A 15,802-nucleotide genomic window follows, 5' to 3' on the forward strand; every position below is an offset into this window, starting at 1 on the left:
CAGCACGCACCAGACACCCAATATCGGCGGGAAGAGAAGACAGGGCTTAATTCCCAGAGGGTAGGATGCTGGACTCTCTTGTGCGGATCCACAAAATAACAGAAGCCCAACACTTTAAGTGGTGGACAGCGATCTTTAGGGAGCAAGCGTCCTGCGTGCGAGGCCTCCGCCCTTTGGTCCCGGGAGGCCGGGAAGGACCGGGGAGGGAGTGGGCGGGCACGCAGTGGCTGGCTGGTGGCGCCCCTGGGTGCCTCGCCCCGCGCCTCCGCAGAACCCGTTTCAACTCCCACTTCTCTCGCAGGCGCCACTCCTCCAGGGCAGGGTAGAAGCTGCTTGGGGCACCCCAGGGCTGCTCCCGCCGGTCCAGCATGGCCATTCCCTCCAGTTGCAGACGTGGGCCACCGGGCCGGCCGGGTCCTCTTGGTGGTGCGGAGCCCAGTAAAGCTAGCGCGCCCCTCCCCACCCGCCAACGCCCGGGTGAAAGGCCCGAGGTGCTCCCTGCTGCAGGCCCGCCGCGTCGGGGCGCGTGAGCGCACAGGAGCACACATTCATGCACACGTGCACGTATGCACGCACACTCTGCTCTCACACATGCATGCACACTCACTCGTGCACGAACGCGCATGCACACACTCGCCCGTCTCGGCCGCTTTCCCTCCCCGCAGCGCCGGCAGCCGGGCAACCCCCGCAGCCCCCGCAGCCCCGCAACCCCCTCAGCCCTGCGCGGGGAGGAGATCCTCCCTCCCCGGCGAGCCGTGCCTAGGCGGCCTCGCAGGCCCCTCCCCGGGGTGGAGAGCACGGCGCGCGGGAGCGCGGGGAGGGCCGGGCCGGGCCGGGGGAGTGTCTGGCTGCCCCCGCCCCTCGAGCGACAGACTGGGCGAGAGCGCCCGCCCTCCGGCCCCCTCCCTCGCCGCTCCCTGTCGGCTCCCGCGCTCAGCCCACTCTCTGGGGGACTCTCCGTGGCGCGGCCCCCGCGGCCGCCGCTGCTCGGCAGCCGGAGTTGGAGCCGCAGCAGCCGCGCGCTGCCTGCGGTTGATCGCCGCCGCCGCCGCCGCCGCCGCCGCCACCGCCGCCACCGCCGCCACCGCCGCCACCGCCGCCGGCGGCAGGGATCTGGGGGCTCCCGGCCCCGCCGCGAGGAGCGCGAGGCGGAGGCGGAGGGAGGAAGAAAGCCTGCGCGCAAGCCGGGCCGGGGGACCGCAGGGGTCCCCCAGGCTCCCGCCCGCCAGCCGAGGTGAGCGGGCCGACGGGGCGGGGGTTCCGGGCGCCCGCGGGGCCGGGACGGAGGGCCTGCGGGGTGTCTGCAGCACCGGGGGCGCTGCGAGGCGCGCGGGTGGCGCTGCGGGTGCGGGGCTGCCAGGGCCGGGAGCGGGGCCCGGGGCGCGCGGGGAGCCGCAGGGGGCGTCTGCTGCCCGGGCTGCGGCTGGGGAGGCCGGGCCGCCGGTGGGGAGCCGCCCTCGCCTCTGCCGCGACTCCGGACTTTGCCAGCAGCGGCTTGACGGGAGTCGCCGGGTTCCCGGCCCCCACTCCCGCTCCGAGGCGGGGACATGTAGCGGTGGGGTGGGGGTGGGGGTGGGGGCTGGATCCCCCCGGCTTCGGAAGTTTTGACCTTTGGGGAAGGCTCGTTGCTGGGAAGGACTGCCCACCACCTTGTGCTTGTTCACCACTTGCGCCGCGGCCAGGCGGCCCGCGGGCTGATGCGGGTCCTCGCTGCGGGCTGCAGCTCCGCGTCCTTCCCCACCGTCCACCCTGCCCCCTCCCTCCACCCAGGGTTTTCTTGTTATCCGCGGGTACTTTCTGTTTGTGTGAGAGAAGTCACTGGCCTGGAGGGGTCATCTCCCATTCATTCCCTTCCCAAAGCTCTGAATCGGCATGTTGGGGGGGGGGGTTTCCTCCAAGAATGACCTGATCAAAGATTAAAAACACATCCCCCCTAAGCAGCACGCATTGGTCCCCTAGAAGACAAGCGGTGCTGGAGGGAGAAAGGACTCTGTTCCTTCAGGAATTTGGAGACTCATTACGAGGTTGGCTCTTCTTGGCATCGCAGGTGGGTTAGGAAAATTGTTTTAAAATAGATCGTGCTTCCGTGGCCAGCCAGCTCCAAGTTCAACCATTGGAGAGATCCACCCCCTGGAGCCCCCAGAACTCCGGGAAAGACACACATAGGCTCTGACTCAGACCTTGGGAGGGGCCGCACGCCATGGATTCCATTTAATGTGGGTTCTTTGGGGGAAAGTGCCACCTTCCTCGCACAGGCAGATGTCACGAGTGCCTTCCTTCTCTAGGGGCCAGCTCACATACTAATGAGAGTAACCTGTAGGGTTGGGTAGACTTTGGGGGTGTTCCTGAATAAAAACCATCTTGGGCAGAACCCACAAGGGTTACCTTAGCTCTTGGAGAGTGGGCATGTGGGAGAAAAGGTGATGTTTCTGAAGAATATTTTCTTTAAGTCCACAAGGTTCCATTTGGGGAGCCCCCACCCTTTGGTTATACTTCTGCAGCTAAGTTGTAGGATCAGTAAAACACAATCTGTTAACTGTTGGGAGATGCAGTTGATGTTCAGAGTTCTTCTAAATAGGATCCCTTATTTTTGTTTTGCTACTTATAAGGGGGGGGGTTTGTGCTGTGTTATTCTTAGTGCATTGATCTGTATGAAACCTATTGATATTTGGTGGGGGTGGAGTGGTAGTGCTTCAGCCATCACCAACACTGTCGTCCCTTCTAGGGTGACTAGGAAAAGACTGGGGAACTTAGCCCTTGGAGGAGCAATGCTGGAGGTGGAGAGGGGTGATGCTTCTCCCCTGGTGCTTGTCTCCATTCAGACATATTCCTCCAAGAAAAATGCTCCTGGTTGGCAGGGAAGTCTTAGATCAGTGTTGAAAGTTCATCCTTGAAGGACCCCCCCCCCCCTTCTGACTTCTATTTTCAGCACTAATTCACTTTCACTGGTTGAAGAACTGATGTTTGTTTTGTTTTTTTTCTTGGCCAGTGATTTGTTGTCCTCCCACCCATCTCACTGGGATTTCTAAAACCATATGACAGGGGTTTCTGGGAATGAACAGGCCACTCGGTCTGAAAGTGAATTGAGCTTCTTGAAGAATCCCAGAGTCTAAGTGAAGTGCCTATTGGTAGATTGATGCTATTGGCTGGAACTGATTTAAAAACCCTGGCCGAGAAAAGTAGGGAGGCAGTGGTTTGCCCCAGTGTTTCATTTCCAGGCTGATGGGGCTGAGGCCTATGTCAGCTGTTCTGAGTCATCCCCTTAGTGGTCTTCTGGCTTATTTTCTCTCACAGACTCTTACACCCCAGGCCAGAAGAGGGAGGGAGTGTTACAACACCTCCCTTTGGTGCTGGAGAGGGATTGAGGACTTGCTCAAAGAGGGTCTTATGTATGATCAGTCTCACCAACTCCCCCTTAAACTTAGCATTACATTTTGGAGTCCTAGAGGGGCCCAAACAAATACATTCTCAGCCACTTTGTCGTCCTTCTTTGACATTTCAGAAGCCTCACTATATGGGAGAAATCAAAGTTGTGAGTAAGTACGTAAGCAGGTAAAAGCGTGCAAAGCAGATTGCAGTAGACAAGCACCACTGAGAAAACGGTGACTGTGCAGGGCCTGTGTGGAGGGAGAACTGTATCACCACAACTGTATTTCAGAGATCCTTGACAGTTGGGACCTGAAGAGTTCACAAATTCAAGAGCTTATCTGAAGTGGAGTATAAATTATGTCTTTACATATTTTAAAGCAAGCAATTATTTAGCTTGGCTACCTCAGTTCTGAAGTTTAATTTTATGAGTTAACAGTTGCAACAAGAGATGACTTGACAGGCTGTGGTCATGCAAGTATCGTAGCAGAGGTTGCCCGAGGTTAGCTGGGCTGGGATAGGCAGAGGCGGGGAATTACCACAGTGCCTGCAGCCACCAAAGGTTAAGTTCCTTTCCTTGTTCCTGGAGGGATAGGGAGATAGTTCAGGGGTAGAGCATATATGAGGTCCCAAGTTTAATCCCTTAGCACAGTTTATGCCAGAGTTAAGTGGTGCTTCCCTTTCATAAAAAGTAACTTAAAAAAGTTCCTGGAAAACTTATTTCCTAAGTTGTAGTCTAGCTGTCTCACTGCACTTGTGGGAGGAGTCACAATTTCTCCATCTAGAAAGGAAATATCTAGAAAACATTTAGAAAGGAGCCCTTGGAAAGCAAGCTCCTTTGCTCCTCCACACCCCCCCCCCCCATTACAGGTGTGTGTGTGTGTGTGTGTGTGTGTGTGTGTGTGTGTGTGTGTGTATCTGTCTGTCTGTCTAAGGCCTTCATCACTCCCAGGTCACTTCTTTCCTTTAAATAAACAGGTAATAGAGAGACGCATCAACACTAGACTGTGCTCCATTATTTTCACACCTCCCATATGGTGCCTGGGCTTGAACCTATGCCATATACATTGCAAAGTATGCATCCTACCCGGTGAGCTTTTTCTCCAACCTGGTAATGCATTTATACTTGGAAGTCACTCAATAAGTGAGAGAGTTGGATGGAATTACTCTACTTACTCAAGATCTGTGATATATCAAAGAATCTCCTTGAAACTACATTAGATGTGGATGCACATTAAAAAAAAATTAGTACCACAGTTTATGAGAAGTTCTCTATTGCCACAGTAGGATATCTGGATCATGAAAAATAGCTAGAACCACTTGGGAGGTGGCTCAGTGCTAGAACAAAGGACTTCACAAGCATGAAGTTCCCGAGTTCAATCCCCGGAACGATGCTGTATTTCTTCCTTGTGCTAATAAATAGATAAATAAAATTTTGCCACCAAGGCTATTGCTGGGATTCAGTGCCAGTATGACTCCGCTGTTCCCGGGACCATTCCCTCTCCCCTTTTCTTTCTTTCTTTCTTCTTTTTTTTTTAAATATTTATTTATTTTCCTTTTTGTTGCCCTTGTTTTTTATTGTTGTTATAGGTATTGTTGTTGTTGATGTCATTGTTGTTGGAAAGGACAAAGAGAAATGGAGAGAGGAGGGGAAGACAGAGAGAGAGGGGAGAGAAAGATAGACACCTGCAGACTTGCTTCACCGCCTGTGAATCGACTCCTCTGCAGGTGGGGAGCCGGGGGCTCGAACCGGGATCCTCCTGCCGGTCCTTGAGCTTTGCTTCTCTTCTTTCTTTATGAGAGAGGGTAAGAGACAGAGAGGAGGGAAGACACATGCAATACCTGCAACTTCCACTGTTTGTGAAGCTCCCCCCTTGCAGGTGGGGACCAGAGGCTTGAAGCCAGGCCCTTGCACATAATAGGGTGTGTGCTCTGTGGGGTATGCTACCACTTGACCCAATGAATAAATCTTTAAAAAAAAAGTTGGTCAGAAAGTAAGCATACCAAGTGCCATGTCCTCTCTAGGACTGGGAGTTTGAGTTTAAGGTTTCCTGACTTGAGATGCATGCCATGAGCACATTTAGTCTTCCTCTTTTTGGTCCCTGGAACTCAGTGACTAGCTAGCTGTGCTTGACAGTCCAACGTGACTTATTTAGTGATTCCAAAGGCACTTGGTGTCCCTGTCCCACGTGACATTGTTCTCAGCCATGGAACAGAACTTGCCACCTGGCATCTCTCCAGTGTGCCTGGATCTGGGGGGCTGGGAAGTGGGGGAGGGAGACCCAGAGAGCTAAGGGAGCCCTAGTTCTGGTTTTATTCCATTGTCCTCAGGGAGGCAGTCATCAGTATCCACTTCTTCTAAAATCATTTGCGACAGGGAAAAATCAAAGCTGGACTCCCCGGGTGCTGGGAGCTCACCTAGCAGGCTCTTAGCATGTGCTGGCTCTGTGCCTGCTCCATGCCTTTCTCTCTGCTTCTTGCCAGTGAGTGATCCCCTTTCTCCTGCTGTCTTCTCTGCAGCTCTCCCACCAATTGGGGTTGGCTAGTTGGTTTGTTAATCTCCAGATTTCATTTTCATTCATAGTCCCTCCTGCTTTTAATCAGGCCTTTGCTTTAGGCAGCCAGACTTGGCTTTAAGTGTCGGGATGATCTTTTCCAGGGTTTTAACCATATCTCCAGGTCCATGTTGTCTCCGCCTTCTCCTGCCTCTGCTCAAGCTCAGACTTCTTGCTTCCAGCCCAGCTTGCTCTGCCCTCAGGGCCCCTCTCTCTGCCCTGTCCTACTTTGCCCTCCACCCCACCTCCCTTATTTACTCCCACCTACACTCTCCTTGGAGCCTCAGATCTTTCCAGCACTTACCTGCCTCTGCCTGTTTCCCAGGCTCCCAGTTTGTTTACATCTCAGAGTTGAAGTCCACTCGCTTTTTACCTGGTAGAAAAAATGAAATTAGTGCACCACCAACTCTAGTTTTTCCTTGTTTCTGTGTCCTCTTTTGATTACATTGTATTTTTCGACTCTTTGAAGCTCTCTGAGGTCATTCAATAACAGCTGAAGTACTCTGCTCCACTACACTTAGCCTTTATATCTGATATTTCAAAATGATCAACTTTGGATAATACATAATGGAGCTCTTCGTGAATCTTTTTTTTTTTTTTAAGCTTTGGACAATGAATCAGGAAAGTATTAGAAAGATTTTCAGAGGAGCATCAGTGAAAGGCTTTCTTGCACAGCAAAGTCTACTTACTCATCATAGAAGTTAAGTGGTTTATTTAATTTCATCCTCATTACCTGATTTCCAACCCTCCCTTTTAGTTAAACAAATGTTAGTTAAATAAAAATGACTTTGAGGGAGTCAGGTGGTAGTGTAGCAGGTTATGCGCACGTGGCGCGAAGCAGGAGGCCCGGCATAAGGATCCCAGTTTGAGCCCCTGGCTCCCCACCTGCAGGGAAGTTGCTTCACAAGTGGTGAAGCAGGTCTGCAGGTGTCTCTCTTTCTCTCCTCCTCTCTGTCTTCCCCTCCTCTCTCTGTTTCTCTCTGTTCTATCCAACAACGATGACATCAATAACAACAATAATAACTACAACAATAAAACAACAAGGGCAACAAAAGGGAATAAATATTTTAAAAAAGACACATAAAGTTTTAAAAAAGTGACTTTGAATTGAACCAAATGCTCCCTCAGTTGTTGCGGTTTTACTGCTTTTCTTGAACAGTTTATAAGCTCACTGGGCACATTCATGCCAACCAGTGCTTCCTTAGCGAGATCCAGTACCGTTGGTTCCTCTCTGCATGTGGAGCCTTTGTTGGTCTAGTCTTGGGGGTCAGTGGGAGAGAAGGTACTAAACTCGAAACTACTTAAAAAACCAATCTCACTGACTCATCACATACAGACTTGGATGCACCTTTTGTGAAACTGTACTTCAAAAGTAGATCCAACAATAGTTATGCAATATCCTGAGTGCCGTGGGGCTTTTGGAAGAAGATGCTTTCCAGCAGAGCAAGGCAAATAGATTTTCAGTTAAGAACTCCATTTCTTGGAGGGATCTACGTGTGACTTGTATGATGTGGGTATTGCCGTGGTTTCAGTTTATCACTAAATCATCTGCAGGAGGTTTTTCCACCTGAAGTGGTGACTTCAGTTTTTGTGGCAGAGCTGGGTAGGGAAAGGAGGTGAGTGTCTGGGGTCTCTGCTTGATTGGATGGGATTTCACACATATTATCCCAGATGCAGTATTGGGTGTGGTATACTCAGGAGCCCAGGAGGTGTATGTGTGTGAGAGACCATCCACTCCCACATGTGTCTTCTGAACCCCAGAACTGAGAAAGAGGTCTCCCCTGGCTATGTACTGTGCAGTGGAACCCCAAAATAAACACTAGGAAAAGATATGCTGCTTTCTTCCCTCCCCTCCCCCAACACTGCTTGCAGAGAACTTTTCAAAGACATAGATAGTTAAGGACCTGCCAAGGGTGACTTCAGCAGTTCTAACAACAAATTTTCCCCAAAACCATTTCCCTGAGATAATTTGGTAACAGTTCTTATAATGAAAAGGCCACAAAGGGGTGAGCAGCATGCATGTCATGCTATTTCCCAAGCAGATAGTCTTGCTACATTGATCAAGGAGCTGGGAATCAAGAACCTCTTGTAGTTATTTAATATCTGTTGAAAATTCAGATGTGCCAGTTGCTCTGTTGGGCACACCTGGTGCCCTCCTCCACTCCTGAGAGCTTAGCTATTTCTGTAGCCTCAGGTCCAGCTCCACCTCCGACAGCAAGCCCCTCTTCTGACCATCAATCAATGCGGAGCTTCCCTTGCCTCCTGTGAGCTACAGTAACTCTTAGCTGATGTTTGTTTACTTAATGCCATTATTGGTTTTGTTTTCTCATTTCTGTATTTTCTGTGTATGCCCCCCCCCCCCAATGACAAACTCTTTTGTCATCCTTCACTGAGCCTGGAGGGTATGTTCTGCTGAAGTTAAGATAGCTGCTCTGTGCTCTAGGGCTCAGGACTCCTTTCTGAAGACCTAGCTTCCACTTAAGACTATTTAGGCTGGGGAGGTGGTGCAATTGGTAGAGTGCAGGGTTTGCAAGCATGAAGCTCTGAGTTTGGTTCCTGGCACCACATATACCAGAGTGAAGTTCTGATTTTCTCTCATTTGCCAAATGAAGGAATCCTCATCTGGATAAGAAAAGATAGTAAGGAGGGGCACAGCCTGTGAAACATACACGTTTGAGGACCCAGGTTCAAACCCCTGGCCCCTAGCAGCAGGGGGTGGGGAGCTTCACAAGCAGTGCAGCAGGTCTCTCTCTCTCTCTCTCTCTCTCTCTCTCTCTCATTTGCCCAGTTTCTGTTTCTATCATAATAAAATAAACTTAAAATTACAAAGAAAAGGTAGTGGGAACATATACATTTCTTGGTTGATCCAGAACAGGACTTTGGATTTTTTTTTTCCCTACTTTGTATTGAGCAAACATTTACTTTTGTTGATGACAACTTTTTGCCATTCTTGTGCCTGGCACTGGAGAGATGCTGTGCCTTGTGGGAGGTGCTGAGGTCCAGGTAATAGCATTGTAATGCTATGTATGTCTGCACAAAGTTTGAGGTCTCAGCACCTTATTCAGTTTATCTATTGGGATTCTGAGGTTAGTGTAATGTAAAGTTATGTTATGTTATGTTATGTTATGTTATGTTATGTTATGTTATTTATTAGATAGAGATTAAGAAAGTGAGTGAAAGAGACCACAGCACCAAAGCTTCCTTCATTGTTGTGGGGACCAGGCTCGAACCTATGTGGCACACAAAGCAAAGCAGCATACTATCCAAGTGATCTGTTTGGCCAGCCCAGCCTTATGTCATTTATACCAGTGATTCTGCAGTAAAACTGGGAAACTGGGTTTGGGGAGCATTATCACTTAGCACACTGCTTAATCATGGTGAGTTTGTATGTATCCATAGGACTCATAAGGGGGTTCAGTGTTTGAGTATTTACAGTCCGCCCGATGAGAGCTATCGAGAAAAAAGGTACATGAAGTTACAACACTGTGACAAAAGCTGGTTAATTGTCTGATTCTAAAAGGCAGGCTGAAGAACAGCATCCCCAAAGGCTTGTTGTGTAGCGACTCACAGGGGTGTGATTGGTGCTTGCTTGAGCCCTGCAGAGAGACATGGGCAGGAGCACCAGAGGCATCAGTTATGATGGGCTGTGAAGAGTATATGCTTTGGGTTCAGCAGGTCCTGTCCCCTCACCTCCTAAGCTAGTTTGGTGATTTTGAATAACAGAGCTAATGATTTATGATGTACTCATACATGCTAACCCTGCAGAGTGCTTACTCTATGCCTGGGTATTGTGCTAAGTGTATTTTATGCATCATCTTCTTAAATTCTTGCAAGCAACTATGTTCTGGGGAGCCTATTGCCAATCCTTCCTCTCTATAGATACTGAAGGATGGAGGCTCAGTCCCTAGGACCTTGGCCAGCATCCTGCAGCCAAGTGGTGAGTGGTGGTGTTGAGACTTTAAGTCCAGGCTCTCTGACTGTAAAGACAGGCTTTTTATGGGAATAATTCTGCTCTCTTTGCATCCCCACCCTAACACATTTTATTCCCCTCACCTTCTGGTTCCTTTTGAAGCAAATCACAGACACTATGTCATCTAGATTATGTAAATAATAGATTATATTTTGAAAACAACATGACTATTTTTTTTCCTTTTCGCACAATCTCAGTATCATTGTTATGTCTAAGTGTTATTTAATTAATACCAAATGAGAAAGTCCCATTTGATTGGCTCATAATTAATTAATGTGTATTGTTTGGGCCTCATGTGTATGAGACCACCATTCAGCAACCTTCCCTGGAGGAATTTTCTCATTTTATTTCTTTAGAGAGAAGAAAGAGACAGAAACAGAGAGGAGAGATACCACAGTGCTACTCAGTCACTCCCCTACCCTACCCTCAGCCCCATTGCTGTGCTGTGCATGGTTCTTTCCTGTGATACTGAGGATCAAACCTTAGGTCCTGAGCATGCTAAGGCATGTCCCTTACCTGATCAACTATTGCCCAGCTCCCCAGAATTACTTTAAATGATGAATAATTTACATTCAGGATTCAAACAGCTTCCACAGCCAGAAGGATTCCTTACTGCCTATGTTTGCCAATTGATGTTTCTTCTTCTTCTTTTTCACTGTTTTCTTCTGTCTCTTGTGTTTCCTTAAATGGACAGTTAGAGTTAGATTGGAAGTTTGTTTGGCAATAGTAGATCACAAAAAATATTGTATACTTCCCATGACGATACAGCAGGAGACTCCCATGCCGTCATTTATTCTGTATTTTTTATTATTATTATTATTATTATTATTATTACCAGAGCATTGCTCAGCTCTGGCTTACAGTGGTGCAGGGAACTGAACCTAACTTTGGAGCCTCAGGCTTTTTGCCTAACCATTATGCTATCTACTCTCTCCTGCCTTCATTATTCTTTTGGAAGGCTGAGACTGGTAATTGATTGGATTTAGGCTTTGTCAGATGGTCTTTGATAAAGTTTCATGATAAAGGTCCATGATAAAGTTTCCCAAGTTCCTCAAAGACCAGTGATAATCATCATTTAGCTATGTTATTTCAACAAGAGTTACAAAATGATCATGTCCTGTCATCCCTAATTGCTTTTGTTAGTCAGATTTTTCTACAGGAAGAAGTTGACATCAATTATTTGCTTACTTCAGGATGTAGTTTTCATAGGAACATTGATGGCTTGACTCTTATTTCATTTTAAATAATATTCAGAACAATGAGTTGATATTCTAGCATCTTTTGAACAACACCAGTGAGAGTTTTTTTCTCATAGATTCTAGCATAGTTTATGTTTTAATTCCTTGTAGTTATTTGTTTTGAAGGGCAAATTATTTTTGACCTATGAAAGACTTTCCCCCCCCTTTTGTTGCCCTTGTTTATCGTTGTTGTTGTTATTGTTGTTGATGTCATCGTTGTTGGCTAGGACAGAGAGAAATGGAGAAAGGAGGGAAATACAGAGAGGGGGAGAGGAAGATAGATACCTGCAGACTTGCTTCACTGCTTGTGAAGTAACCCCCCTACAGGTGGGGAGCCTGGGGCTCGAACCAGAATCCTTAGCCAGTCCTTGTGCTTCGCACCATGTGGGCTTAACCTGCTGCGCCACCGCCAGACTCCCGACCTATGAAAGACTCTTTAAGTTGACTTGCAGATCCTCTTTATGAGTGGAAAGCTTTATACATTCGTTACAAGATACTTCAGACTTAAACTTTTCCTGTCTCAGATCTTTTTAGTGGAACATGCATGGTGTTTAGAGACTCCAGTCTTAAGCTTTTGTCATTTTAGATAGTTTTGTTTTATTTTTTGTCATTTTTGGTCTTTTCAAGTAGACAGAATTTAATATATATAGCTAATGAGGTAAGGATGTGACATGTATGTGCATAGGTGTGTTTCTGCATATGCATGTGTACATTCATGGATGTGTTTGTACATATTATTGTATTTACTTCATGTACTGGACATGGCTTTGTTTCTTCATAATGAAAAGATAGTGTAGTTGGTCATTCCCCCCCCCACTTCCGGCTATGTTTTTAGAGCTCACCCTGGAACCAGATATAAAGATTTCTCACTGTGTTTTGCAAATACAGAGCTACCATTGTTTAAGTGTACCAGACTTGATTCATTTGGATTTATGGTTGTTTCCAGTCTTTACTCTTACAGTGTTGTGAGTATAATTTGTTTTGGTTGGTGGGGGCTTATTTGCAAATCAAACATTAAGCCTGAACTGAGACATTCTTTTCCCTAATTAAAGGGACAGCTGAGTGAATGAAGAGTGCTACAGTGACAGCCTTGTGAATATTTATGTCCAAGTTCCTGCCAGTTTATCTTTGAGATAGATTCCTAGAAGGGGGATTGCTGGGTCAAAGGAAAAATACATTTGCAGTTTTGCAAGACCCTTCTGGGATATGATACAATTTTACTTTCCCACCAGCAGAGAATTCTTCTTATCCTACAGACTCCACAGTTGTTCTGTTGTGAAAAACCTTTGCATCTTTGCCATCTGAATGGTGAGAAATCATACGCTAGTATAACTCCAATTTACATTTTTATTATGAGCCAGCTAACGCTTCTTTTCGCATATTTTGGTCTCTTGGCATTCCTTTTTCTGTGCACTGTCTCTTCATATCTTTTGCCCCTTTATATAGGTTTGTAGGCCTTTCTCCTTTATTTTGTGAAGTTTCTTATATGGTGGGATCTTGTCTTAATATTTGATAATTTTCCCCACACAACTTTTCTTTTTTCTCTGATTGTAATTTCTCAGTGAGAGTTGTTTTCTTTGTTATAGCCAATCATGTCAGTCTGTTCCTTTACTGCCTCTTGGTTTTGAATTATGATATAGAAAAAAAATTCTCTTACAGGTTATGGGGCAACATTATTCAATAGAATCCAAGTGTAGCCCCCCCATTTGTGAATTTTAATAGCTATGTTAAATAAAACGAGACAGGTGAAACTAATTTAGTAATATGCATACTTTGTATAACCCCTATATTAGGATATTATCTTTTCAGTACATAACCAGTGTTTTAAAATTTTGGTGAGATGTAGATGTGTTTTCTTTTTTTTTTAATATTTATTCCCTTTTGTTGCCCTTGTTATTTTATTGTTGTAGTTATTACTGTTGTTGTTATTGATGTCATCGTTGTTGGATAGGACAGAGAGAAATGGAGAGAGGAGGGAAAGACAGAGAAGGGGAGAGAAAGATAGATACCTCTAGACCTGCTTCACCACCTGTGAAGCGATTTCCCTGCAGGTGGGGAGCCAGGGGCTCGAACCAGAATCCTTATGCCGGTCCTTTTGCTTTGTGCCACATGCGCTTAACCTGCTGCGCTACCACCTGACTCCCATTACAGATATTTTTTCTTGTTAAACATTTTTTTAAAAAAACCACTGAGTATTTTATACTATGACATATCTCAATTTGGTCATGAAGCTTTCTTTGTAAATACTTGACCTGTAGTAGATGTCTGAGCATTCAAATCTGTGTCCCATTTGGAACTATGCTGGTATATGATTCGGAAAAAATGATCCAGTTTTCTTTCTCCCCTACATGGATGTCTGGGTATCACAAACTACTTATCAAAAATGCCTGTCTTTTCTCCCACTAACTCAAGAGATGTTTTTCTCATATACTGCCCATGAGTAATGTTTGTCTCTGTGTCTATATTTTCTACCCTCTCCAATTGATCTGTTTCTTCATGTTCAGTTACCATACTGTTTTCATGACAGAGGTGGTGTCATGCTTTAATACTGAAATCATAATGAGCTACACCTTTTCATACCTCCCAGATTGGTAAATGTCTGTGGACATTGAGCACAGGGCAAGAATATGCAGAGAGGTGGTACTGGAGCCAGTACACATCGGTGGACTGACTTTGGTAAGAAGTCTGAAATACCTTGCAAAATGTTCCTCTGTTCCCCTTTGCCTTCTGTGGAGAGGAGAGCAAGGCCAGGGCAGAACCCCAGCCTCAAATAGAGGCTGTTCTTTCTGATGGTTCAGTTTGCCATTCTAGCATTACCATTCTCTGTGTAATTTACTTCATGAAAAAAGGTTGGGGAGCCATGGCTTATAAAAACTCTTGACTTTATGGAGCAATGTTCATAGCCACACTCATCTTTATAGCAAGCACCAGAAATGGCCTCCATGTCTATCAGCAGCATTTTGAATAAAGAAGCTGCAGCACATTTGTAATAGCAGTGAGAGTAACCCACAGCTATGTACTTCAGCAGGATGGCTCTCACAAGCATAGTGGTGAATGGGGATGCAAGAGAGAAAAATAGCGCAGTGTGACTCCATTTATTTAAAGTAAAAAAAAAAAAAAGCCAAAATAGGGCAACGTGTTATTTAATGATAGCTGTGTGAGGTCAATAAACTAAAAGCAAGGAAACTAGAAACATAAGCAGGAGGACAGTGTTTCTTTTGGAGGGGAGGGTGGGGCTTCAGTGGGACTTGGTTCTCTACCTAATTATTTGTATTAGTCAATACAAATTGATTTATACTTTGTTTTAAAATACAAAAGAGAAACAAAGCAACAACACAAGTCGGGAATTAGAAGGAGGCCAAACCAAATGCCACTAAATACACTGATGCACGAGGAAAACTGTGCAATGTGAAATACTTGGCTCTTCTATGACTTGTCAAGATCTTTGCAGTTAGCTGTGAGAAAGTTAGCATTTCTAACTTTGAGTTTGCATGTTTTGTTTTTAATTTTTATATTAATTTATTTATTTTCCCTTTTGTTGTCCTTGGTTTTTTTATTGTTGTTGTAGTTATTATTGTTATTGTTATTGATGTCGTTGTTGTTAGATAGGACAGAGAGAAATGGAGAGAGGAGGGGAAGACAGAGAGTGGGAGAGACAGATAGACACCTGCAGACCTGCTTCACTGCCTCTGAAGCAACCCCCTTGCAGGTGGGGAGCCGAGGGCTCAAACCGGGATCCTTATGCCGGTCGTTGTGCTTTGCACCACCTGCACCTAACCTGCTGTGCTACCACCTGACTCCCTTTTCTTTTTTAATTTCCACTAGGGTTACCACTGGGGACTGGTACTGGCACTATGAATTCACTGCTCCTGGCAGCCATTCCCACCCCACTCCACTCCACCCCCCCCTTTTTTTTTCTTTTTTGGTCCTTTCTATTTTATTAGCTACACTAGAGAGAAATTGAAGGTAGGGAGGAGATAGTGAGGGAGAGAGAAAGATAGACACCTGCAAACTTACTTCACCGCTTGTGAAGCTTCCCCTCACATGTGGAGAGTGGAGGCTCAAACCCGGGTCTGTAGGAATGGTAACGTATGTGCTCAACCAGGTGCTAGCGCCCCAAGTCTGTGTGTCTTTAGAAGCATTCAACACTTTTAAAAAATATTTTATTTATTTATTCATGAGAAAGGTAGGAGGAGAGAGAAAACCAGACATCACTCTGGCATAAGTGCTTCTGGGGATCGAACTGAGGACCTCATGCGTGAGATTCCAGTGCTTTATCCACTGCTCCACCTCCCAGACCACCAACACTTACTTTCTGTCTCTCTGTGTCTTATGTCTTTTCATAGACTTAATGACCTTAAAGAATTGACTAGCAAGATTTCTGTTTGTCTTGTAGCATGAAACTTTCACCAATCTTCCTCCTCAAAATGAACCTGAGCCCCCAAACTTCTCTTGACTGTTTGTGCAAAACCTTTGTAGCCCATCCCCCCTTTTAGCATCTACTCCTCCTACCTGTCAAACTGTGTAGCCCAAATTGCACCATCAGCAAATGAAACTTATATCCTAGTCATTATCTGGCATGGTACTAACAGACTCAGCACAAATGATGTCTGAAACTATAGCACTTGTATCTTCAAGATGCCCCCCTCTGCCTTACTATACTACCTAGCTTT

The 15,802-nt window shown here is 46.3% G+C and overlaps 1 protein-coding gene across 1 annotated transcript in view; it reads left to right on the top strand.

Annotated features, from left to right (window-relative positions):
• Nucleotides 1-1,061: 1,061 nt before the first annotated feature.
• Nucleotides 1,062-15,802, top strand: part of C9H1orf21 (chromosome 9 C1orf21 homolog) — a 174,982-nt gene continuing 160,241 nt past the window's right edge. The window contains exon 1 of the mRNA XM_060197823.1: nt 1,062-1,234. The gene's annotated coding sequence lies outside the window, so the exon portion shown is untranslated. The remainder of the gene's footprint in view (nt 1,235-15,802) is intronic.

This window comes from Erinaceus europaeus, chromosome 9 (assembly GCF_950295315.1).
Source record: "Erinaceus europaeus chromosome 9, mEriEur2.1, whole genome shotgun sequence".
Classification (NCBI taxonomy): Eukaryota; Metazoa; Chordata; class Mammalia; order Eulipotyphla; family Erinaceidae; genus Erinaceus; species Erinaceus europaeus.